Below are 25,643 nucleotides of genomic sequence, written 5' to 3'. Positions count from 1 at the left end.
GCTCACGTTGGTCGTGATTCCGTGACTCGTGTGAATATGAAATTGGTGGATTCAGTACGCTCATCGCGGAATCAGGAACCAGGAAAACAAGCCGGAGATTATCGGGAAAATGTCGGATGTGTTCCCATTTTCGAAAAAAAAAAAATAACTCTGACGTGAGCTGAAACAATGTGCTTTTGTTTAAAATGTTATTTGCCCTTCCTCTTACAAAAGGTTAGTGTTACAATATTCTTTACCATCATAGATACTTATTTAACTCCAGACTGAGCATTATCATCAGCTTTGGGTTCACCACCACTTACAAGAACATCTACATAAAATGGATTAGTCTCAAAAACAGTATTATAGCACCGCACACTTTTTCAATACTTGTCCAATCACTAACTTTACTAACAGGTACAGATATCTGTGGACGACGATAAGTCACAAAACGTGTGAACCAAAGACTGAAAAGTTGAACAGGTCACACCAATATTCAAGAAAGGTAGTAGGAGTAATCCACTAAATTACAGGCCCATATCATTAACGTCGATATGCAGTAGGTTTTTTGAACATATATTGTGTTCGAACGTTATGAATTACCTCGAAGAAAACGGTCTATTGACACACAGTCAGCATGAGTTTAGGAAACATCGTTCCTTTGAAACACAACTAGCTCTTTCTTCGAATGAAGTGTTGAGTGCTATTGACAAGGGATTTCAGATTGATTCCGTATTTCTGAATTTCCGGAAGGCTTCTGACACTGTACTACAAAAGCGGCATGTAGTGAAATTGCGTGCTTATGGAATATCGTCTCAGTTATGTGACTGGATTTGTGATTTCCAGTCAGAGAGCTCACAGTTCGTAGTAACTGCCGGAAAGTCATCGAGTAAAACAGAAATGATTTCTGGCTTTCCCAAAGGTAGTGTTGTAGGCCCTTTCCTGTTCCGTATCTATGTAAACGATTTGGGAGACAAACTGAGCAGTGGTCTTTCGTTGTTTGCAGATGGCACTGTCGTTTATCGACTAATAAAGTCATCAAAAGATCAAAAGAAACTGCAAACGATTTAGAAAAGATATCTGGATGGTACGAAAAGTGTTAGTTGACCGTGAATAACGAAAAATGTGAGGCCATCAACATGAGTGCTTAAAGGAATTCGCTAAACTTCCGTTGCACGGTAAATCAGCTAAATCCAAAGACAGTAAATTGAGGTAAATACCTAGGAATTACAGTAACAAACAACTTAATTTGGATGGAACATTAGAAAATGTTGTGAGGAAGGCTAACCAAAGACTGCGTTTCATTGGAAGGTCACTTAGAAAATGTAACAGATCTACTAAAGAGACTGCCTACCTTACGCTTCTCCGACCCCTTTTAGAATACTGCTGTGTGGTGTGTGATCCTTACCACATAGGATTGACAAAGTACATCTTAAAAGTTCAAAGAATGGCAGTAAGTTTTGTTTTATGGCGAAATATTGGAGAAAGTGTCACTGAAATGATACAGGGTTTGGGCTGGACATCATTGAAAGAAAGGTGTTTTTCGTTGCAACGGAATCTTCTCACGAAATTCCAGTAACCAACTTTCTCCTCCAAATGCGAAAATATTTTGTGAACATAGGGAGAAAAGACCACCACAATAAAATAAGGGAAATCAGAGGTAGTAGGGAAAGATCAAGGTGTTCGTTCTTTCCGCACGCTATACGAGATTGGGATAACAGAGAACTGTGAAGGTGGTCGTTGAACCCTCCGCCAAGCGTTTAAATGTAATTTTCAGGGTATCCATGTAGATGTAGATGAAGATACAACAAGAATCAGCTTAATTTTTCAATGAACTCCTCAACAGAATAGAAGAAGTAACCCATGAGAAAACTCTTCAGTTTCGATTTGAAAGCGCGTGGATTGCTGCTAAGATTTTTGAATTGAAAATGGGTGCAGCAGTATACTGCACACCTTTCTGCACAAGAATTAACAAAGTCCGATACAAATGCATGTGGGGTTTCAGCTGAATATTAACTGAGTGAAAGCTGCTTATTCTTAGGAATAAGCTGATATTGTTAACAATTGTTAACAAGAAATGGCAGTGAGGAATATATATGCCAATGTCAAAATACACAGACTTATGAGCAGGAGTCGACAAGAGGTTCGTGTACTTACACCATTAATTTCCCGAACCGTCGTCTGTTTCTGAGCCAAAAATGTCATTTTAGAATGGGAAGAGTTAGCGCAAAATATAGTACCATACGACATAAAAAAGGCCCTAGGCGGCTCGCGCCCAAGAGGCCGGTTATATTGCTGACTGGAGCGTGGAATATCTGTCAGCCACACCAGGTATCCTGAGCCATGAAATTGGAGGGGTTGCTACAAGACAACGGACAACCTGACGGATGGAGGTGCCACAGGCTGTCGGCATGGTAGCCACTGTTTCGGCTTGTCTACACAATATGAAATATGTGCACAATGACAGGAATGGCACCATGTAGTCTTTGCAGCCGAGTCCCGGTTCACTGCGCAGCATCGTGACGAACGTTTCCATGGCTGGCGGCTTCGAAGAACGAACTTTAGCACATAACATTACTCATTGTCATACTGGCCAACACCTAGAGTAATGGTACATTTGGGTACAGAAGACGATAGTCAGTTTTTCGTGCAACAGGCGTTACGATTCTGACATGTTAAGGCCGACGGGTGTGTCGTAAATTCAGAGTATCCGTAACGTTGTCTTTTAACAAGACAACACAATACCACATTTTTCGCGTATTATGATGGTCACCTCTACATACAGTGTGTTCGACTGTTGCCCAGGCCAAAACGCTCTCTAACTCTCTCACTCACCGGAAATACCAGTCACAATGATTGATGAACTATGCCACAGATTTGCGGAGCGTGGAATGACATAGACTTATCTGTCATCCAAGCTCAATTTGATGCCAAGCCGAGTTAGAATCCCTGTCGTTCCAGCGGTGTCCTTATTTTCGCTCCTTGTGTAAATCCAAAACTCCTACAAACACCATCGGTATTCTTCCTCGTACACTGTTAACACACAATAAGCAAAATTTAGTTATTTTCTATCCTTCCTGGTGCGCTAACTTTAATGGTAGCGTTGTCTACCTACCTTAGTAAAGTAAGAAGTTAGTAAAATGGTAGAGTATAATGTTTACCTTACACTTTACAAACACCCATTATTTGAAAGCAAACAAAACTTATTTGGATTATGAAATACAACAGTGTCCCTCCCAAGAGCCGGCAGGCACCTTTTCTCTGGTGTTCCGGCATATATCTGCAGTTTGGTTTTGGCAATGTGTAGCTAGAGACAGGCCAAACAGACAGTGTTCATCGCGTCTTTCATGCGGCAGTCCATGTTGACAGACAGCGTCGGTTTGTTTCCTGTTACAAAAAATATATTTTTCTTAAACCGGAGTTTTGCGTGCCCAATCAGTAGAGTGGTCACAAATTACTGTAGCGTGATAGCCGTTTTATCGATCTATATTAACAAAGACATTAAAACACGATGAATAACCAGTACTCCAACAACGACAGCACAGGCATGCCCCGTTCTGCTCATAAGGGACGTCCCTTCCCTCGAACAGGAATTTGTATTTAAATTTCTAACAACGCTGCGACGACGTGTGACTTTGTTGCTCTTGGTTTGTTTATAACAGCGCTTGCGGTCCTGGAGAAGGAAGGGTTAACACGCCATTCAGTCAGTTAAATCAGCAGGTAGCTGACGTGTTTAATGTACGTGTGTCACTATTGTCAAACTTATACATCAAACATGAAAGAAACTATTAATACTTGGAATGTTTTAAATACTGTGTCATCCAAGCTAAGAAGACGTAAGTCAACGGAAGACGGTGCAGGACAGACTAATGACACTTACGCAATGTTTCTACTGGATCTGATTATTCAGAAGCATGACAGCTCAACTGAAGGTACATTGGATAGGATAGTGGATGAAGGAAACGACTTTATAGACGACGACGCGATTAATAGTCTTCAAGATTGTATTATTAGTGGCAGTGGCAGAAACAGTACAGTGCTCCTCAAAGAAAAGCTAACAGTTCTGGTGATATGAACCTTCACCTGAAAAGATATCAAATACTGTTAGTATTTTAACAAAATTTTCGGAAGAAAACCTCTACGTATACGTGTTTGCGGCCTAGAGCTTATTATTGAAGGGACAGCCACCTTTGAAAATGCAACTCGAACGTCGAAGTGACATTTGATTATGTGGAGTAAAAAGACATAACAAATATCCATAACGAGGAAACAAGGCAATCAAAGAATTGGAGATAAAACACATATTCTATCCCAATTTGATATAACAAGGAGTAGAGTTAAATGGGTCAATTACTGGTACCTTAAATTTTGGGCAATGCAGGAAGCAAGAGAAACTGGACAAGCAAAGTTTAAATTTTCTCCAACTTTCATAGCACGTATCAAGAAATAATACAGAATGCCACGTAGGCACATCACTGCTTTTATGACAGCCAGAGATGTACAGGAAGATCAAGATATCTATCAGTATTGGGACCGTTTTGTCGAAGAAGTGAACCAGAAAATTGCAAGCCTCCAGATACAGCCACTCTACATTTGGAATACTGATCTAAGTGGATCTAATTATGAATTTCGGGTACGAAGATATCTAAAAAAGGGGAAAAATCAACAGTTGCCATGCTTCATTCTGCACACAATACTACTCTTGGTTGTAAAATAGATGTCGGACCTTCGGTGTATACCTGTCTTAAGGGAAAAAACTTTCGGCCCAGAAGTTAAAAAGGCTATTGAAGGCATTCTTGCAGCAAATATACATTCAGAGGCTAGCTCAAGTCGGAAAATATCAAAAGACAATTTTAAATCCTTTTTCGTGAATGTTGTTAATGACATTGTCACAAGTAATCAGAAGTGTATACTACTTTGTGATTCTTGGAGTGCTCACAAGCATACAGCAAAAGTAAATGATTCATTTGCACGTAATGAAGCTGAATGCATGATCATTCCTCCAAAAACATAAAATACCTACAGTTTCTGGGTGAATATTTCTTCCGGAAGTATAAAATATAGGCGAGAATAATAATAGTATCTACAATTATTCTCTGCAACACACTTCGAGATGAAATTAGGAAACAGATTTTTTCTGATGAAAACGCATTCTGTTATTCATGACCAGCTGGCTACTCCAGTATATCAGCCTGTTCTTCAATATTCCTGGGAAAGCCACTGGGTATAATACTGCCGCACACGTTGCTGAATTCAAGAATGCGATTCAAGTGATTTTGCAGCTTAAGAATGTGATTCTAAGGACTATCCAGATATTGCTTTCACCAAATGTACCGACTGTGATTCTGCAGATTGTTTCATGCTTGATCGAGGAACCTCATGTACATTTTTAAAGTAAAATTGTTTTTATGCGTTATTGGGGAACCTCATGTACATTTTTAAAGTCCGATAGTGGGAAAACTCAAAGTAACACAATCGAATTCTTTCACCATCCTAATTATAGCAGTTCATAAAGCTTCGAAATACAATTTAACACCAAATTATTATTTGAGCCGAGAGACTTCTCTTGTCGGTCGCATGGGCCTGACAAATCATATGAGAGAAACAATGTTTCAGTAACATTTTTAATCATGAAACTATATTTCTCTTGTGGATGTATGTTTCACTGTGTAAGGAAATCCAACATACAAAAAAACTTTACCAACCTCTTCTGACATCTTAACTTAGGACTCTCGGCCGTTGTTCTTAAAGCCACAGATCTTCAACTTAACAGCGCCACACACCGTTGGGTGGCTTGCGGAGTATTAATGTAGATGTAGATGAACTGAAACACATTATCTGGAGAGCACGGAACCATATGGAATGTCTTGAGGGTACCCTATCATTCTGCAGCTCTGTTACCGTCAGACACAGAATGGAACATTTAAATTTTATTACCAAAGATGATATTTTGACTGAGCAAGTTCGAAAACGTTTGAGAGATCGACAAATCATTTAAAAAATTAATCGAACATGAGAATCATCAAATGCCATTCCTGCTACATAATCGACTTAGTGCCGAATAGAGAGAACGACTTTGCTGGCAAGGGAAAGGCCTCAGAGGGACCAACCGATTCGGCTCATATTTGTCATGTCTTTTGTACACCAGATTTTGGCTCATATCTATCTCCCCTCCCCCAGTCATCCCGCTCACTCGTTTCTGAGAAAACTATCCCTAAAGTACATGACGAGCAGTGGACTGAAATTTAAAATTTTTTTGTTGTTCATCAACATACGTGCCGTCCGCAGATACCTACCCGAAAGATACACACTGTTAAACGATAGCGCCGCTAGCGTAGCGAGTAATGCATCTGACTCGGAAACAACGAACCTGTGTTTGACTGCCAGTTGCACTCTGCAATTTTTTTATCATTTGTGCTTTGTACGCATCGGAACTCTTAGGAATAGGAGGGCTGAAAAGGTAATTAAAACAGTGAGGAGTAATACGAGCAACAAAGTGCGCAAACAATATTCTCACACGAGCCGGATAGGTGTTGAATTAAAATTTGAAACTTCGTTGTATGAAAATAATGCTGAGTGAGACTGCTGCGAAAGCGAGTATTTGGCACATGTTATAAGGGAGAAAAACTAACACTTGTCGAAGCTGGTAGCATACACTAAATAACGAATTCGTAGATGCCACAGTATTCCATCGCAGCGTCCATAAAATTGTAACCTAATGTTTTCCCGTGCTTAAAAGAAACTAATTATTAATTTCGCTATCGGGGTATAGAACAGATCAATCATTTAACTGGTTAGTTAAAAAAGTTACTTAAGTTGTTCCAAATCCAGGAAACAGAAGAACTGAATTTACGAAACATATCTTGAGAACATCTTAAAACGATACTTTGCTCATAACGTTTTCTGATATTCGATTCCTGGGGCGCGAAACACCATCTTATAGAATAGCACGTTTATAAATGAAGAGGCCAGCCGACTTGCACGATAGAAGTATACCGCCAAAGTGCACGCCTGTATGCTAGCCATGTGATTTTCGTTTCTATCGCGAAATTAAAAGTTTTGTTTTGGAGCTTCAAAATTGCGATCTGCTTCTGGAAACGCAGCCAAGCGGAATGCAGTAACGATCCTCAGCCTAATTCATGATCAACTTTCAACTTTGATTTTTCAGACAATGTTATGGTATGCGTGGTACGCATCAAAATTAATTCCAGAAAAAGAAATTTTTTAAATGTAAATAATGTTTCTTTTCCTGCGAATCATCAGAAGGAATGAAGCAACAGGCCGAAGACTGCACTCGTTTGATGTTTTTGGTCGTGCGAGTATACTGCTTCGAATGTTTGTATGACCAGTGCTATTCTTGTACTTGTTCGAAGGGAATGGAGGACATGTAACAGAGTGAGTGAAAGAGTCACTGTATAGCCACCAGGATAAAATTTTTATTCCTCACCAGTCCAAGTCGTTTGAAAAAATTATTTGCGACTCTTGTTATTATTCAGTACTGCTTTATCTATCTTTTCAATCCCCCCCTCCCCTATATACAATATACAGGTCTTATGTTATCGACATATAAGGAGCTATCGAAAAGTTTCTGTCCTCGATTCCTAGGAGAATAAGCGTCTGTGGACTCCATATATGTCTATGAAAAATGTTCAGTTTGCAATTATCTATCGATAGGGATAGTCTTCTCAAAAATACGGAGCTATTGAGCCAAAAACCTTCATTTCAGGTAGTACGTGCCCAACATGAGCCAAATCGGTTGACCTTCCACTTGTGAGTGCAAAATGGGTGGCTCTTATAAAATCATCTCAAGTTCGAACAGCTGACTCACAGCATGAACAACTTATCAGAATGGCAATACACTAAACAAGACGAAAGAACTGACACTTTCGCACCCACCCTCCCCTTGGCTCAAAACCGATTCCGGCGATTCCGGGCAAAACGACACTGTTCACTCCTGTCCGACAGCTAGATGGCGACAAGACGCCATGCAGTTGGCTACAGTGCATTGGCTCCTCTTCTGCAATTATTGAACTACAAGAAAAAAAACCCGTAAATTAGTTACAAATTACGGCGTGCACACGCTTCGTTCTACGTGTAAACGTCACCACAGATATTCAGATTTAGGTTATCACATGTTCGATATGCCTGCCATCATCGGCGATGATGCGGCGCAGAGGAATAGCGTAATTCTGGACGACCCACTGAATTGACGGAACATCGATGCTGTCGATGACCACCTGAGTGGCTGTTTACGGCTCATCAAGGCGTTGTGTTTATTGCTGTATACCTTGTCTTTAATATAGCCCCATAAAATGGAGTCGCATGTGCTTAGATCCGGAGCATGTGGCGGGCAGGCTGGGTACCCGAGAGCCAGGATGATGTTCCCTGAGTGCTCCTCCAGGACATCAAACACTGTCCTGCTTCGATGGGGCCGAGCTCCGTCTTCGATGAACCACATCTTGTTGAGATCAGGGTCATTTTCGACAATGGGGATGAAATCATCTTCCGAAATCTTCACGTACCTTTCGGTAGTGACTGTGTCATCAAGGAATATCGCACAGATTATTCCCTGCTAGACATTGCAAACCACACAGTTACGCGTTGAAGGTGAAGAGACCCCTCAATCGCGAAATGCGGTTTCTCAGTCCCCCCAAATGCGCCAATTTTGATTGTTGAGGAATTCATCCAAATAAAAGTGGGCTTCGTCGCTAAACCAAACAATACTAATTCCCATCACGCTCCGCGGCCAACCGTGTAGTCTGAAGGTCCTAACGCAAACCGTTCAGAAGTTATGACCATTTCAGTTCATAAATGTCACCCTGAGGGTACCCTCTGTGATACTACCAGCTCGTCTGTGATTCGGTTGAAAAGCCCGTGACTGTACATTTGGTCACTATAACAACAGCCCAGAAAATTAGAAAACATTTCCTATATGATTCACATTTTAATAAAAATTTAGCTGTTTTAAGCAATATCGACTCTTACACATAGTTCACTATTTAACGAACATTTTCTTCGGCAGTCTATATCAACTTTATAGGATATTCCTCGAGAAGATGGTGCTGATCCGATCGGAAGGCTGATTAAGTTTGGAACTGTTGTACAAAATGTTTCGAAGGAGTCACTATAGATCCATTTATTATCGTGTAACTATTTCCGAGCATTTACTTGTCATTCAAAAAGAGGACAACTGTCATTTATTCTCTGTCTCTCACACATGGAGACCCATTTTTCAAGCAGTATTTTTAATCAAGGACTGCCATTAATGTGAACAAAATGTCGTCTAAAAGAACTGCAGCACTGTACTGCATTTACCGGCATTTTAAATGAGAAAACATTATAGCCATTATTGTACTACTTGCACAATCCATAGATAGTTGATGTGCACTGCACTCACACAAACCTTCAATTAAAGACATTTACTGAATTACTGGCGTGCATTTTTCATCTGTTCACCCCCAGCTGCCGCAAGGGAATGAGTTGCTTTACCCTGGGTTCCTGCACTGTGCGTTTGTAAACGACCAAGTGTGTCACTGCTAATGAACACCGTGTAGCAAGTCATTATAATTTTTCATTGTGTTGGATGTAGTGACACATGCATGTGATTTTAGTGGCTAATTAAGGGATTGATTTTCATTGCTACATCTATTTCTCTAGGAAGATGTTACTGCCACTAACGACACTCTATCTCATAATTTACGGAGGACGAACTAGTGCAGCCGTAAAACGTGTGTTGCACATAGTCTGTAATTGGACGACAGCTAAAATTGGCCAAATCGGGGCGTTTCCGCATGGCGAGACGGAACTGGTGCAGCCACAGGAGGCGGGCACAGCACGCCGCGGTTACACAGTGGCTGGGTGTGCCCCGCGGCCAATATGTGCACCACGTGCGCTCGCGTATTTGCAGAGCGGCGGCAGTGCGGTTTGCGCGACCGGATCGGGAACACAGGACCGCTGTAGCGCTGGTTCACCGCAGCAGTCTGCAGATGGCGCTTTATACTCATACGAGAGAACTTTCTCTCCAGGTACATCGGGTAACCGGGAGACTACAGAGTGATTTAAAAAGAATAACCCGACTTCACCAGACTATATCTTCTAAGTGAGCGAAGGTAGAAGAGTGGAATGGATTTTAATTTACGCACAGGTCAGTAGTGGGGCAAGGGGGGCATCACCTCACACTGCAGCAACGATACGTTCAGAGACAAACCTACTGTTCTCTTTTGGCTGACAGGTCCTTAACCTATTGTTCTGATAAGAGAACTATGACCCCCTGGGGATAATCCATCATTTTGATTGACATGTCCCTAACCTATTATTCGGTTAAGTGGTTTTCTAAGAAATCACGATGTTGTTTTCGAGGAACACTATTGACAACCAACGTTTGAAGCTGACCACAGAAGCATTCTACCGCGGGCAGTATACATTTCGCGTAAGCACCACGCTATTAAAAACACGACCACGACGACTATGTTATCGTCAGCCTGCATAAATGTGACCTTGGTTCTACAGACACACACTGGAGTTGCTGGCAGCGTTACGCTTGCTGATAGAAATTCTGTTTGCGATTTGGTATCAAGTGTATGCATTCAATCAGATTCTTGAGTTGCATCCTATGGAGATTATTACAGCATCTGTTGAGTGATAGTCGTGACACTCTCACGTCTCACAACGAGTCACCTTTATCGAACCTATCTGCTAAGCATACATAGTCCCTACGCATCCTGTAACTGTTCCTCAGTCTCTGCCCCACCCTCCCTTGCGGCTTCGTCCATATAAAATGAACGGAAGTCAGAGAGCACTATATCTAAGACCGTCTGCATCCAGTGGAGAAACAGGGTGACCTGATTTAATACGACAGGACCGTGTTTTGACCACGCGGTGGAAATGGGAACGTGTTGTTGTAGCTCAGCCAGCTGTGTACAGTGTGTATGGCCAGCATCAAAGGAAGATATCTCCTGCAATACGAGGTAGTGGAACAGATAGTATGAGCATTTCCTGTGGCGTTTCTTACTAGGAAAATTTTGAAGAGTCCAAATCACCAAGAACTGGAGGAAGGACGAGGATTATGCTACTGCAATGTGGTATGTTTACAAACTACATACAGGTGCTGCAGTCTAAACGAGATCTGCTTCTCTCAGGGTGCGTTCATCCCTGTCATCCAAACATTCTCTCCCTCCTCATTAATCTGTATCACCCAACAGAGGAAAACTACTAACTATAAAAACTCTGCTAACGTTACTCAGTAGAGAACTCAATAAGATATTACCACAGCCCTGTCTTCCGATATATCGAAAACAAATACTGTCTCATATCGACACTGTCATATGTGGCGATCCTATTAAATATACAGGTATTGGTTCACTGGAGGAGGTGGCTCGTGATCACAGTCGCTCGCACAGACCAGTGTAACGTTTCACCACCTGCACTGTCAATCATAAGAGAGGATTGTTGTGTTGTTTGATGCATTTCTTTTTTATCCTGTAGCACATCCAGACGGTGTATGACTATAACCACACACATCAGCATCATTTTACTTTTTCCTCCATGACTTAGATGTTTGTGTCAAGTGCTAAATCGGCATTACATTGCCCATTGTCCATTGTCTTTCACAGAAAATTGAATATTGCACGGTGTAAATTATGCTGCTGCGGCTTCCACATCACACACAGGATGAATGAAATAAAAGACAGATGTGGTGTTTCTGAAACGTCCCCTTTGAAAAATTGTGCAAGACTGTGCTTAAACTGACACACAATATTTTTAACGCAACGCAATCTGACTTTCAAAAATCCGTACAAAAGAATGGCCCTGACTAACATTAACCTATACGTTTCACAATTCACTTACCTCACAAAAATCTTGGTTACTCGAACTACTGCAATACAGTGAGCGCCACTACTGGCAGCTAAATAAAAGATTCAAACTACGGAAGGCACTAATTACTGATAGGCATAGTTAGCAAATGAAAGATTTTAATAGAGAACAAACAATGTATTTACCTTAATACTCATAATATACATAGCTGTTCATGTCATCCATTCTTACAAATTTCAAAACTCCGCCATCTCTCTCCCCACATCCACCACTGCTGGCGGCTCACCTCCAACTGCGCAACGCTACGAGCTGTTAACATCCAGCTGCCCAACACTACAATGGCGAGTATTACAACAATGCCAACCAGCCACAGACTGCACACACCACAGCCAGTGATTTTTCATACAGAGCGCTACGTGGCGTTACCAATAAGAAAACCTAAACAGCCTACTTACATAGCCCCCATGCTCCCCACAAAAAGTTTTGCAAATGGTTTTGGGCAGTGGCCAATAATGATTTGATAAAATTTTTCATAATTACAGTTATAAAGATATCAAATGCTCACACTTAATGATACAATGTTGGTCAAAAGCTAAAATTTTCTCACAGTCCATAAAGACAGTCCTGATCATTCATCACAGTGAAATAGAAGTGTTTTTCTCAAAGTCTGAGCAGTCAAAGAAAATGCACACAGAAGTAGTGGATTTCCATGCAGTCTTGAACAAGTGGTGTTATCCTTCCAACGGAAAAACAGTGCTGACTCTTGAAATGCAGACAGGTAGTGGGCCACAACAGAACAAACCCACAGCAGAGTCAGTCGAAGTGTTGAAGACTATTGGTAGGTATGTCATCACAGAACAGACCCACTGTAGTCCCTGTAGAGATTATGGTATTGGTGGGCCACCAGAGATGCAGACCCACTGTAGTCCTTGTAGAAATAACGGTATTGGTTGGTCATCAAAGGTGTAGACCAACTGTAGTCCTTGTAGAGATGGCTAGCAGCCAACTGTTGCGACTGTGCAAGTGCACAATCACCATCGATGAGTCTTCTGGACAATATAGCAAGTCCATAAACCACCACTTGTCCACTCACAAAGAATTTGTTTGAAATGTCCTTAGAACAGGCAACGCTGTTATCCAGTCCGTTGCTGAATTATTAACACACGTGCAAACACTATCAGTCCACTACAATGGCAGACAACAATGCAAACCAGCCATAGACTGCACACACCACAGCCAGTGATTTTTCATACAGAGCGCTACGTGGCGTTACCAATAAGAAAACCTAAACAGCCTACTTACATTTCTTATTGACAAAAAATGTGGAAGACATCGCGACGTATGGAAACTGGAGGAGTTTTGCTGCATTGTGGGGCGTTTCCAGACAGCTGTCCGATGATGATTGATGACCTCTAGATTTAAAGTTATCTTCAACAGTGATTTAGTAGCAGATGTCTAGCTGTTCCATTTGGACTGATCCCTCATATTGCTGTCATGTCCGCGATCGTTGTTTTGGTGCAGACTGTCACTGGAGGGTTTTGCTCCCATTAAGACTCTCCCTCCACCTCAAACAAGTGATGTCAGTCAATCATTATGTGGCAATCAACAGCGTATAGTGGATGGATGGGATGGAAAAGACACCGTTGCTGTAGTGTAATAAGCACCACAGTTGATAGTGCAATCAATTTTAGCAATTTTACCAATTTTCCCATGAATTCAACACCAACCAATGACGCTGCAGCATGCTTCCCAGTTTCTGTATCATCGCTAAACCAGCCCTCCTCTACTTTGTGAGTGTCATATACTAGATTGTGAATGTAGATAGATGACAGTGCAGTACGCTCTTTCACTATTAATTCTTGAACACATATATACACCAAAGTATACCAGGCAGCATCCTGTATGAGTCTACATATTTCTAGCAATTTGATCATAATGTGCAATTTATGATTAGATTGGCTAACTCTATCTAAGCAAATGGGAATTACAGAGCATTTTCGCGTTCTTAGCGTAACATTGAGCCTGGAGAAGTGACATTTTGCATTGGAAGAAGCGAAATATTTAGGTCATATAATAAGTGGCTCTGAGCACTATGGGACTTAACATCTGAGGTCATCAGTCGCCTAGAACTTAGAACTACTTAAACGTAACTAACCTAAGGACATCACACACATCCATGCCTGAGGCAGGATTCGAACCTGCTATTTTAGCAGTCTTGTGGTTCCGGACTGAAGCACCTAGAACCGCTCGGCCATCGCGGCCGGCTCATAACATCAGTGAGGACGGAGTGTGATTAGATCAGAGGTTGGTAAGGCTGTAATGCATTTTCGGGATCTGAAAACAGTTAAGGAAGTGCAATCATTCGTCGGAATTTGCAAATTTCTATCGAAAGTTCGTACAGGGTTTTGCAGATTTAGCACAGCCATTGACGCGATTGTTACGGAAGGGTGTGTAATTTGAGTGGACAGAAGAGTGTCAGAAAGTGTTGGATAACTGAAAGAAGTGTTAAGATCAAGGCTGGTTCTTGTGTTTCCAGTTTTTGAAAAGGAACTTATTCTAGCATGCAATGCATCACATCCTATAGCCTATGCATCTAGGCAGTTGAATGCAGCAGAGAGGTTCAAAAGGTTAAAATGGCTCTAAGCACTATGGGACGTAACATCTGAGGTCATCAGTCCCCTAGACTTAGAACTACTTAAACCTAACTAAGGACATTACACATATCCATACCCGAGGCGGGATTCGGACCTGCGTCCGCAGCAGCTGAGCGGTTCCGGACTGAAGCGCCTAGAACTGCTCGGCCACAGCGGTCGGCAGCAGAGAGGATTTACTCGACAACAGAGAGGGAGATACTTAGTGTAATCTATGGAATCACATTTTTTAAATGTTATTTATATGGGAGAAGATTTCGGGTAGTGTCAGATCATGCTGCATTGAAGTGGGCCGGCCGGGGTGGTCGAGGGTTTCTAGGCGCTACAGTCTGGAACCGCGCGACCGCTACGGCCGCAGGTTCGAATCCTGCCTCGGGCATGGATGTGTGTGATGTCCTTAGGTTAGTTAGGTTTAAGTAGTTCTAAGTTCTAGGGGACTGATGACCTTAGCAGTTAACTCCCGTAGTGCTCAGAGCCATTGCATTGAAGTGGTTCTTGGGGTTAAAGGATATGTGAGGGTTAGTGAATTCGACTACAAGGTGTTGCACAAGCCTGGGACGAAACACAGTAGTGTGCATGCCCTGAGTAGAAAGGTAGCAAAAGTAGAAGTCATAGGTTGTGACCTAGCAGTATGGCAGGAATTCCAGGAGGCTGACAACGATTGTAAATTGTATCGGACACAGCCACAATTTAATATGTACGACGGTCTTATGTGCAGGAAAACGAAGTTAGGGCCAAGGGTAGTAGTGCCAGCGAAACTGAGAGATGAGGTTTTAAAGGAAGCACATGATCACGTGTTATCTGGCCATGGCGGCTGTAGAGCGACGAATAGGAGAGTGGCGGAGAGGTATTGGTGGAGAGGTAGGAAAGCAGATCTGGATCAGTATTCCAGTAATTGTATATCATGTGCATAGAGAGCAGATTTAAGTCGGAAACAGATACAGCTACAACGATTGTTCAAAAATGTTCAAATGTGTGTGAAATCGTATGGGACTTAACTGCTAAGGTCATCAGTCGCTAAGCTTACACACTACTTAACCTAAATTATCCTAAAGACAAACACACACATCCAAGCCCGAGGGAGTACTCGAACCTCCGCCGTACAACGATTGCCGGAAGCGACATGTCCATGTTATACAGTATGTTGGGGCTTGATGTCTTAGGAAGTTTCAGTCGAACACGATTGGGGAACAGTTGCGTTCTGACAATAGTAGACCATTTTTCGAAGTATATGGAGATGGTGGCTAAGCCAAATAAATAGGCAGCAGTGGTCGCTCAAGCGTTAGTAAACAACTGTATTTTGAAGTTTGGTGTACCGGAGACAATAATTACTGACTAAACGACCAACTTCATGTTAGATTTAATGAAGGAACTGAGTAAATTGTTGAACGTAAGGTAGTTGAGGACAAGTGTATTGTATCCACAGGCTAACGGAAGGACAGAACAGGTACAGAGAACAACTGGGAAGATGCTGAGTTTTTATGTGGATTCTCATCACTGTCAGTGGGATTAGTATTTGAAGCATATTGTATGCGCATACAATGCAAAAGCTCCGTATGTGGTAGTGTATGGGAGAAAAATGCCATCACTGTTTGATTTAGTGAAGCCGCAGAAAGGAAGGTACGGTGAATCTGTACATCAATTTGCGAGAACAAATCGGAATGTTTGGAAACAGGAACAAAAGGCGAATACGAAGGCTTTGGAAAGGCACAGTGAATCGGAAAGAAAGTTTACCGATGTATAGAGTGGGGCAATGGGTAATTCTATCCAGTGCCTATACGCCAAAAGGGAAAACGAAGAAGTTCGTCACGAGGTATCATGAGCCGTACCAAGTAGTTGAAACCACATGCCCCGTTAATGTTAAGCTTCAGTTGCCAACTAGAACAACAATAGTACACACTGGGTGGTTGCGGCCATTTAAGGGTTGTCCGGATGTGATTCCAGGCATGTGACAGGAAAGGAAGAGGAAGAAAGAGAGAGTGAAGAGAGGTGTTAAATGCAGAGAAAACCAGGAAGATAGAACACAGCATGTGTACCATACGCTTTGTGATTCAGAACGTAGTGGAGTATTTGTAGTTTTTTGTTTTCTTGCTGTCTGTTATTGGGTTCGTGTAGATTAATTAGGCATTTTATTTTCATATGTTGTATGTGTTTTCGAGTATTGTAAACCTGTAAGGGACAGCAGTCTTTTTGAAGAGGGAGGAAGGGTGATGATGAGCCGTGTCCTCAGGACACTGAAAAGGGAAGCGTTGAGCAAGTTTGTTAGGATAAAACAGTGGAGATATTGCTGATCTCGTCAGTTAATAGCCGGCACGCCAATATGACAAGGGAGGAATTACAGAGCTGTCATAGAGGGAAGATAACGGTATGTCCAGCCAGGGTGATAAGCACCAATCTGGACATGCGCCTGGTGCAGTTATTTTTAGCCAGGAGGGAAGAAGTAGACTGTCCAAGGGACATTGTGGAGACAAAATTGAGCTTGCAACAGGTTGGGATGCATTGGATCTTCTCCACCTATGAAAAATGAATTGTAGTACCAAGTTGTTTTGAGCAGGGAGTATTTGCCGGAGCGAAACATAGAGCGCTTGAGGGGAGCGGAATTTTAATCAATGGAACAGTGTCTAACAAGAGGACCAACTAAACATCTGCCAGCATCAATTTCAGGAGTCACACAATTGAATGTTACGTAGCCACAGCTGTACTGGCCAAAAGCAAATTTAGAGTTTATGCATCGGCAGAATATGACCTTGTTAAATCAAACACTGGGGTCAGATCTGTTGAGATATGTAAGCCAGTTCATTTTACAGGAAGAGGGGCGCATATCAGCCGAACAGCTTGTGCAGCATGTCGCTCAATATAGGGAAAGGCAATGCGAAGGAATGATCATTTTGAGCACCTTTGTGCCTAGTGCCATCGCAGCCTTAAGTTTGTTGCATGTTGTTTTCATGTTGATCAGGAATAGAACCAATTCCAAGAGGGAACTGACAGTAGTCCAAATCCCAGTGGATTGATACCAAGGGCGTAATATGGGTAGGTAAGGGCTGATCGAGCATTAAGTGGAGTGGTCATCCAGTAAGGAATTTTTACGTTTTGTCTCATGTCGTTTGTTTTAGGAGGACTAGACCACATCTAAGTCTACTGATAGCAGTAGTGAATATGTCATAAGTATGTGTTGACCCAAACAACTGCAAGAGTAGATAGGGATCGACCCGGCATTTGGATCTTTCCAAAGGGGGGAATAATGTAGCGGCACCACCATTTAAGATGGGAAAAGGTTAGCTTCGGTGCAGTATTTCTGAGTACACAAGTTACAGCCTGGTGTTGGCCTGTTGACAGGAAGTTATGCTACCAGCGGTTGCGAAGTAGAATGGAGACCACAGGGCCGTAGACCTACTGAAAGGAGTAAACGCAGCAGTGTGCATGGCGTAAGTTACAGGCATAAGGGGCTCACTGGCCCAACCTAGGTGTTATGAGTACATTACTCAGAGCGGTGCGTTAGCAAAACAGAGGTGCACAGCCACATATAAACTTGCGCTGGATCACTAACAAGGCATTCATGTGTGACAGCTCTCCTGGACATAAGGGCGTGTCACCCCTCAGGCTAAACGCAGCAGCAGGGTGGTGCCAGCGTTCCAGTCCACGGCAGGTCACTGGTTCGACCCTCTGAGGCTAATGTGGGGTCCACAGTCAGCCAGCAGTGAGCCACGCCATGGCTCGCTATTGCGGGCAGTCTTGTTGGTTCCCAACACACGCCGGGGGCATCTCAAAGCAAGTTCTGTAGATTCGGATGCCAGATCGTGGGCGCTTGTTGCCACGGCGATCTTAGCCACGCTGGCAATGAAGCACGCTGCGGTTCGTCTTGCAGCTCCCAGCGGGTGGCGCTGAGGCGGCAGGGGCGAAGACCACTGAGTCGACTGCTGGCACATCCTGAGGTCGTCACAACTTCGTGTCCATATAAGGCCGACACACATGGGGGTGTTGCACTGGTCGCTGAGGCAGCCATTCCCCACAAAGTCGTTTCACAGACATGAAGTGGTGTCCTAAGCATTACGGGACCCGGTGACGTAGACAGAGGAACGGGGGCACTGTAGCTGGAAATAATAAATCACATGGGAAACTTCGGCGAGTTTTAATACGGCGCATCCTGACACCCCATCCTCGTCCACATACCTCTACAACTTAGATGACGATCAGCTTGCATTGGAGGCACCAGAGATGCAGTTCTGATGTAGCAGCTGCTAATGGAAAATCAGGATAGGTTCATAGGTTTTGTCGACCTGGAAAAAACCGTTTGTCAATGTAATGGTGGAAGATGTTCGACATATTGAGACAAATTGTGTAAGATGTAGGGAAAGAAGTGTAATATATAACATGTACAAGAACCAAGATGGAACAAACGAAAATGTGTCTAAGACAAGGGCGCAGTCTTTTGCTCCTGCTGTTCAATCGAAGAAACAATGATAGAAATAAACGAAGGGATCTAGAGCATGATTAAAATTCAAGGCAAAAGGACATATATGTTACATTTGCTGACAACATTGTTATCCTCAGTGAAAATGAAGAAGAATACAGGATCTTTTGAACTGAACGAACATTCTTGTGAGCAGATGAAGAAGAGTTACAGGATCTGTTTAAATGAATGAACAGTCTAATGAGTACAGAATATGTACTGAGAGTAAATCAAAGAAAGATTAAAACTAATGAGAAGCACAGGAATGAGAAAAAGAAGAAGCTTAATCATAATTGATGATAAGGAAATAAGTGAAGTCAAGGAATATGGCCACCCAAGGAACAAAACAATCGGATGGACACAGCAAGAAGCAGAGTAGAATTGACAAAAATGACATTCTTAGTATCAAACATAGGTCTTAATTGGGGAAAGAAAATTTTGAGAATGTACTTTTAGAGCACATTATTGTGTGGAAGTAAGACACAGTCTGTGGAAAAACCGAAACAGAAGAGAACAGAAGAATTTGAGATGTGATGCCTCAGAAGAATGCTGAAAGTTAGGTGGACTGATAAGGAATGAGGTCGTTCTCCGCAGAATCAACGTGGAAGGAAATATATTTATTTATTTATTTATGCATTTATTTTACCTGGCAAGATTAGGGCCTTCAGGCCCTCTCTTACACCTAAGCAGGCATACTCCGATGGAACGAGGTACAGTTTCTACAGTACATTAAGAACATATAATGTATTTTACGGTATTGATGTTAAAGAAAAAATAGAAATTATAACAGTAGTTAAATGATAATTATAACAATCAAAAATAATTATAACAATCAAGAATAATAATAATAATAATAATAATAATAATAATAGTAATGACGATGTATATGAAAGTAAACATACTTTTCTTTTGTGAATGTCAGTCCTATTGTTAGTTGGGAATTTTCTCATTATGTTCTTGCAGCTTAGGAGTTATTCTCATCGAGCAGAGACATAAGACGATAGAATGGGGTGAAAGAGACATATAAGAGGTAGATCGGTTAGAGGAAGAGAAATAGAATGGTAAAATTCAAATCTGTGATGGAGAGAAGAAAGAAAGACATGAGAGGGGCACAACAATGGTGGCCATACCGTCCCTAATATGTAAGTTTTGAGTTCCCTCTTGAGTGTTGAGTAGTTCTGGATAAGACGCAGATCACATGGGAGTGCGTTCCATAGTCGTATGGCTGAGATGGAGAATGACACGGAGAAAGATTTTGTGTTGTGTAAAGGTACAGCCAAATGCAGACGTATCCGATCTGGTATTGCGATTGTGGAATGATGATAGGTGTTTAATGTGTGAAGATAAGCATTGGGGGCACCAGTGGCTAAGAAATCGATGAAGTAAGCACATCGTGTGGAGATCTACACCTACATCTACATCCATACTCCGCAAGCCACCTAACAGTGTGTGGCGGAGGGTACCCTAAGTATCTCTATCGGTTCTCCCTTCTATTCCAGTCTCGTATTGTTCGTGGAAAGAAGGATTGTCAGTATGCTTCTGGGTGGGCTCTAATCTCTCTGATTTTATCCTCATGGTCTCTTCGCGAGATATACGTAGGAGGGAGCAATATACTCCTTGACTCTTCGGTGAAGGTATGTTCCCGAAACTTCAACAAAAGCCCGTACCGAGCTACTGAGCGTCTCTCCTGCAGAGTCTTCCACTGGAGTTTGTCTATCATCTCCGTAACGTTTTCGCGATTACTAAATGATCCTGTAACGAAGCGCGCTGCTCTCCGTTGGATCTTCTCTGTCTCTTCTATCAACCCTATCTGGTACGGATCCCACACTGCTGAGCAGTATTCAAGCAGTGGGCGAACAAGCGTACTGTAACCTACTTTCTTTGTTTTCAGATTGCATTTCCTTAGGATTCTTCCAATGAATCTCAGTCTGGTATCTGCTTTACCGACGATCAACTTTATATGATCATTCCATTTTAAATCACTCCTAATGCGTACTCCCAGATCATTTATGGAATTAACTGCTTCCAGTTGCTGACCTGCTATTTTGTAGCTAAATGATAAGGGATCTACCTTTCTACATATTCGCAGCACATTACACTTGTCTACATTGAGATTCAATTGCCATTCCCTGCACCATGCGTCAGTTCGCTGCAGATCCTCCTGCATTTCAGTACAATTTTCCATTGTTACAACCTCTCGATACGCCACAGCATCATCTGCAAAAAGCCTCAGTGTACTTCCGATGTCATCCACCAGGTTATTTATGTATATTGTGAATAGCAACGGTCCTATGACACTCCCCTGCGGCACACCTGAAATCACTCTTACTTTGGAAGACTTCTCTCCATTGAGAATGACATGCTGCGTTCTGTTATCTAGGAACTCCTCAATCCAATCACACAATGGGTCTGATAGTCCATATGCTTTTACTTTGTTCATTAAACGACTGTAGGAAACTGTATCGAACGCCTTGCGGAAGTCAAGAAACACGGCATCTACCTGTGAACCCGTGTCTATGGCCCTCTGAGTCTCGTGGACGAATAGTGCGAGCTGGGTTCCACACGACCGTCTTTTTCGAAACCCATGCTGATTCCTACAGCGTTGATTTCTAGTCTCCAGAAAAGTCATTATACTCGAACATAATACGTGTTCCAAAATTCTACAACTGATCGACGTTAGAGACATAGGTCTATAGTTCTGCACATCTGATCGACGTCCCTTCTTGAAAACGGGGATGGCCTGTGCCCTTTTCCAATCCCTTGGAACGCTACGCTCTTCTAGAGACCTACGGTACACCGCTGCAAGAAGGGGGGCAAGTTCCTTCGCGTAATCTGTGTAAAATCGAACTGGTAACCCATCAGGTCCAGCGGCCTTTCCTCTTTTGAGTGATTTTAATTGTTTCTCTATTCCTCTGTCGTCTATTTCGATATCTACCATTTTGTCATCTGTGCGAAAATCTAGAGAAGGAACTAGAGTGCAGTCTTCCTCTGTGAAACAGCCTTGGAAAAAGACATTTAGTATTTCGGCCTTTAGTCTATCATCCTCTAATTCAGTACCATTTTGGTCACATAGTGTCTGGACATTTTGTTTTGATCCACCTACCGCTTTGACGTAAGACCAAAATTTTCTGCTAAGTCAGTACATAGAACTTTACTTTCGAATTCATTGAACGCCTCTCGCAAAGCCCTCCTCACACTTCTTTTCGCTTCTCGTAATTTTTGTTTGTCTGCAAGGCTTTGGCTATGTGTATGTTTGCTGTGAAGTTCCCTTTGCTTCCGCAGCAGTTTTCTAACTCGGTTGTTGTACCACGGTGGCTCTTTCCCATCTCTTACGATCTTGCTTGGCACATACTCATCTAACGCATATTGTACCATGGTTTTGAACTTTGTCCACTGATCCTCAACACTATCTGCACTTGAGACAAAACTTTTGTGTTGAGCCGTCAGGTACTCTGTAATCTGCTTTTTGTCACTTTTGCTAAACAGAAAAATCTTCCTACCTTTTTTAATATTTCTATTTACGGCTGAAATCATCGACGCAGTAACCGCTTTATGATCGCTGATTCCCTGTTCTGCATTAACTGATTCAAATATTTCGGGTCTGTTTGTCACCAAAAGGTCTAATATGTGATCGCCTCGAGTCGGTTTTCTGTTTAACTGCTCAAGGTAGTTTTCAGATAAAGCACTTAAAAATATTTCACTGGATTCTTTGTCCCTGCCACCCGTTATGAACATTTGAGTCTCCCAGTCTATATCCGGCAAATTAAAATCTCCACCCAGAACTATAACATGGTGGGGAAATCTACTCGAAATATTTTCCAAATTATCCTTCAGGTGCTCAGCCACAACAGCTGCTGAGCCCGGGGGCCTATAGAGACATCCAATTACAATGTCTGAGCCTGCTTTAACCGTGACCTTCACCCAAATAATTTCACATTTCGGATCTCCGTCAATTTCCTTCGATACTATTGCACTTCTTATTGCTATAAACACGCCTCCCCCTTCACTGTCCAGCCTGTCTCTACGGTATACATTCCAATCTGAGATCGCGTGCCTTATGTGGGCGTATCCAACCTAGCTGGGAGTATGAAGGACTGATATGATCTTACAACCGAATATTGCACACGTATCTAACGCAAGCATTCATCACTAGCTCGAGGTATCTAGAATTTGCACCATTTGTGCCGTGTTGAACTACATCACAGTAGTAAAGATTAGGCAAGATTAGTGTTTGGACTAATTTTTGTTTAACATGGGTTGGAAATATTTTTCTAAATTTTTGAATTGCATGTAGGGAGGAGAGCGATTTCCGGCAAGCTGTGACTGTTTGTTCTTCCCAGTTTAGGTGTTCATCCAAGATTATTCCAAGATCTTTTACTGTTTTTTGGTACGGTAGTTGGGTACCATTGAGGAGTATTTGAGGGACTGTTTCGCGAAAGTACCGGCTGATTAACTTTGGATGAGATACAAGTATGACCTGGTATTTCTTGGGGTTTAGTTTCAGACCTAGGTTCTGTGCCCATCGAGAAACGGAGCGAAGATCTGCGTTCATACTCGCTACTCCGTCAGCAATGTTCTTGGGGCTTGCACTTACGTACAGTTGGATGTCGTCGGCATATAGATGGTAGTTGCAGGAGTGAATCGATGAAGAAATATCATTAATGTTCAGTGAGAAGAGTGATGGACCAAGGACGGAGCCTTGGGGAACTCCAGAGCTCACGTTTTTCCATGATGACTTTTCCGACCCACAAATGACTTGTTGACTTCTGTTTTTGAGGTAGCTGTCGAACCAGTGTATTGCGCTGTTTGAGAAATTTAGCTGTTTCATTTTAATTGTAAAATGTAAACTTTCACGGCCGGAACTGTCATGATTAATAAAATTCTTTTCCGGGCTATTATGCCGTGGTCTGATGGATTTCGCATTGTAAACCAACGTTTCGTCCCCATCTGCGGAGGACACCTTCAAGGGGGTTCGTGGCTTCTGTTAACCTCCGAAACACACACTGTCTCACTACTGACTGCAACAAATTTTTGTTTTCGCGTGCTCCCGCGCATAGGCGTGACGTCACATGTTTTGAATACGCGAGCGCAATTGGCCGTTGTCGGTTGCCGCCGTCCGCTGTTGCTATCATCCCATGGCGGAAGACTGGTACACATCTTCTTCAGCACCGGCATCCAGATGTCATTCAATTTCACGCCCTCCTCCTTCCTATTAAAATTCCTGGGGTGTTTCATAATCTCTATAGCCTCTCTGTAAAGCCTTTCGTTATATCCGCTTGTGGCTGCCAGTACTTGAGTTCTATCAAAATAAATGTGGTGGTCTCCTGACTGCAAAGCGTGTTCCGCAACAGCTGATCTATCAATCTCTCCCCTTCTACAATTGCCCTTGTGCTCTTCTAGTCGTTTTTTGACCGTTATTTTTGTGGTACCCACATATACCTCCCCACAACTACACGGGATCCTGTAAATTCCTGCTTTTTCCAGCGGTTTACGAGCATCCTTAGCCAATCTCAGGTGTTCTTGTATCTTCCGGGTAGGTACGAAAGCGGGTACGTCCAATTGTATCACGTACTAGGATTCCTACCTGTTTCATTCGTAAGGAGCGGGTAAATTCTACCACATCAATGCTTCCACGAAAGCGGTAACTTGTTGAACCTCGTTTTTGCGACTCCTACGGGAACGATACTTAATAGGCAGTAATATAGACCCATGGTCATCCGTTAACACTGCCCGTTTAATGTTGTAAGCACACTTTCATTGAATAACTGGTGTCTATCGTCAAGCATCAGCCAGTTTAGTTTTTCTGAATTTCCATGACACTTGACCATTTCTCAAATAGCCTGCCGAAATTCGTGTTATCCCTCCTTGTATACGCCCAGTATCGCTTTTCAGACCTATTTCGTAAGGACCTCATTAAACTGAAGTCCGTCACCTGCTTTGCCTACAATTAAGCTAATAGGACCATTTTATTTCCTCGCCATACAAAGTACAGTACCTAGGTAACTGTATTAGTTGGCTGATTCTAGTTAATATTCATTGATACTGTTATTTTAGAATACCTCGTTTTTTCAATTTTTTAATGTTCAATTTCCTACATATCTCAACATTCAAAGTAAACTGCCAATATCTGAACCACACTGAAATCTTATCAGAATCTACCTGAATATACTTGCCGCTTTTTTCAGGTAGTACTGCATCAAGGAAAACTGCATGATCTGTAAAACTTCTAAGGTTACTATTGATATTGTTTCTACGTCATTAATATGTAACGTGGACAGCAACGAACTCCAATACAATTCCCGAGGACACAATTGAAGTTACTTTTGCTAGCTGTCAATAACTCCCCAGCAAAGACAACATGCTTCACCCTCCCCACAATAAAGTATACTTATCCAGTCAACAGTCACCTTTAATAAAAGACTTCTACACTGGCGGAAAAAGTTGCAAAACACAAATTATTAATGTAGACTAATGAAATTTCGGGAATACACTTGTCTAGGTAACATACTTCAGTGATTAATATTGCAAGATCAGAGGTTAAGTGCCAATGTGAAACGCCGTTACAATAACAACCTGTGTAACGGCCAAAATGTTGGATGAAAGCATGCAGTTATACATGCATCGTATTACACTGGTTCCGGATGGAGTTGAATGCCTGTTGCACTTTGTCCGTCAATACAGGGACAGTTAATGTTGATTGTGGATGACGCCGGAGTTGTCGTTCAGTGAAGTCCTATATGTGCTCGATT

At 42.3% G+C, this 25,643-nt stretch overlaps 1 protein-coding gene across 1 annotated transcript in view; it reads left to right on the top strand.

The window, feature by feature from the left end:
- LOC126354117 (dipeptidase 1-like) overlaps nucleotides 1-25,643 on the top strand; it is a 447,156-nt gene that overhangs the window by 194,033 nt on the left and 227,480 nt on the right. The window lies entirely within an intron of this gene.

Source organism: Schistocerca gregaria, chromosome 3, assembly GCF_023897955.1.
Source record: "Schistocerca gregaria isolate iqSchGreg1 chromosome 3, iqSchGreg1.2, whole genome shotgun sequence".
In the NCBI taxonomy this organism is placed as follows: Eukaryota; Metazoa; Arthropoda; class Insecta; order Orthoptera; family Acrididae; genus Schistocerca; species Schistocerca gregaria.
This window is presented reverse-complemented; position numbering and strand designations above follow the sequence as displayed.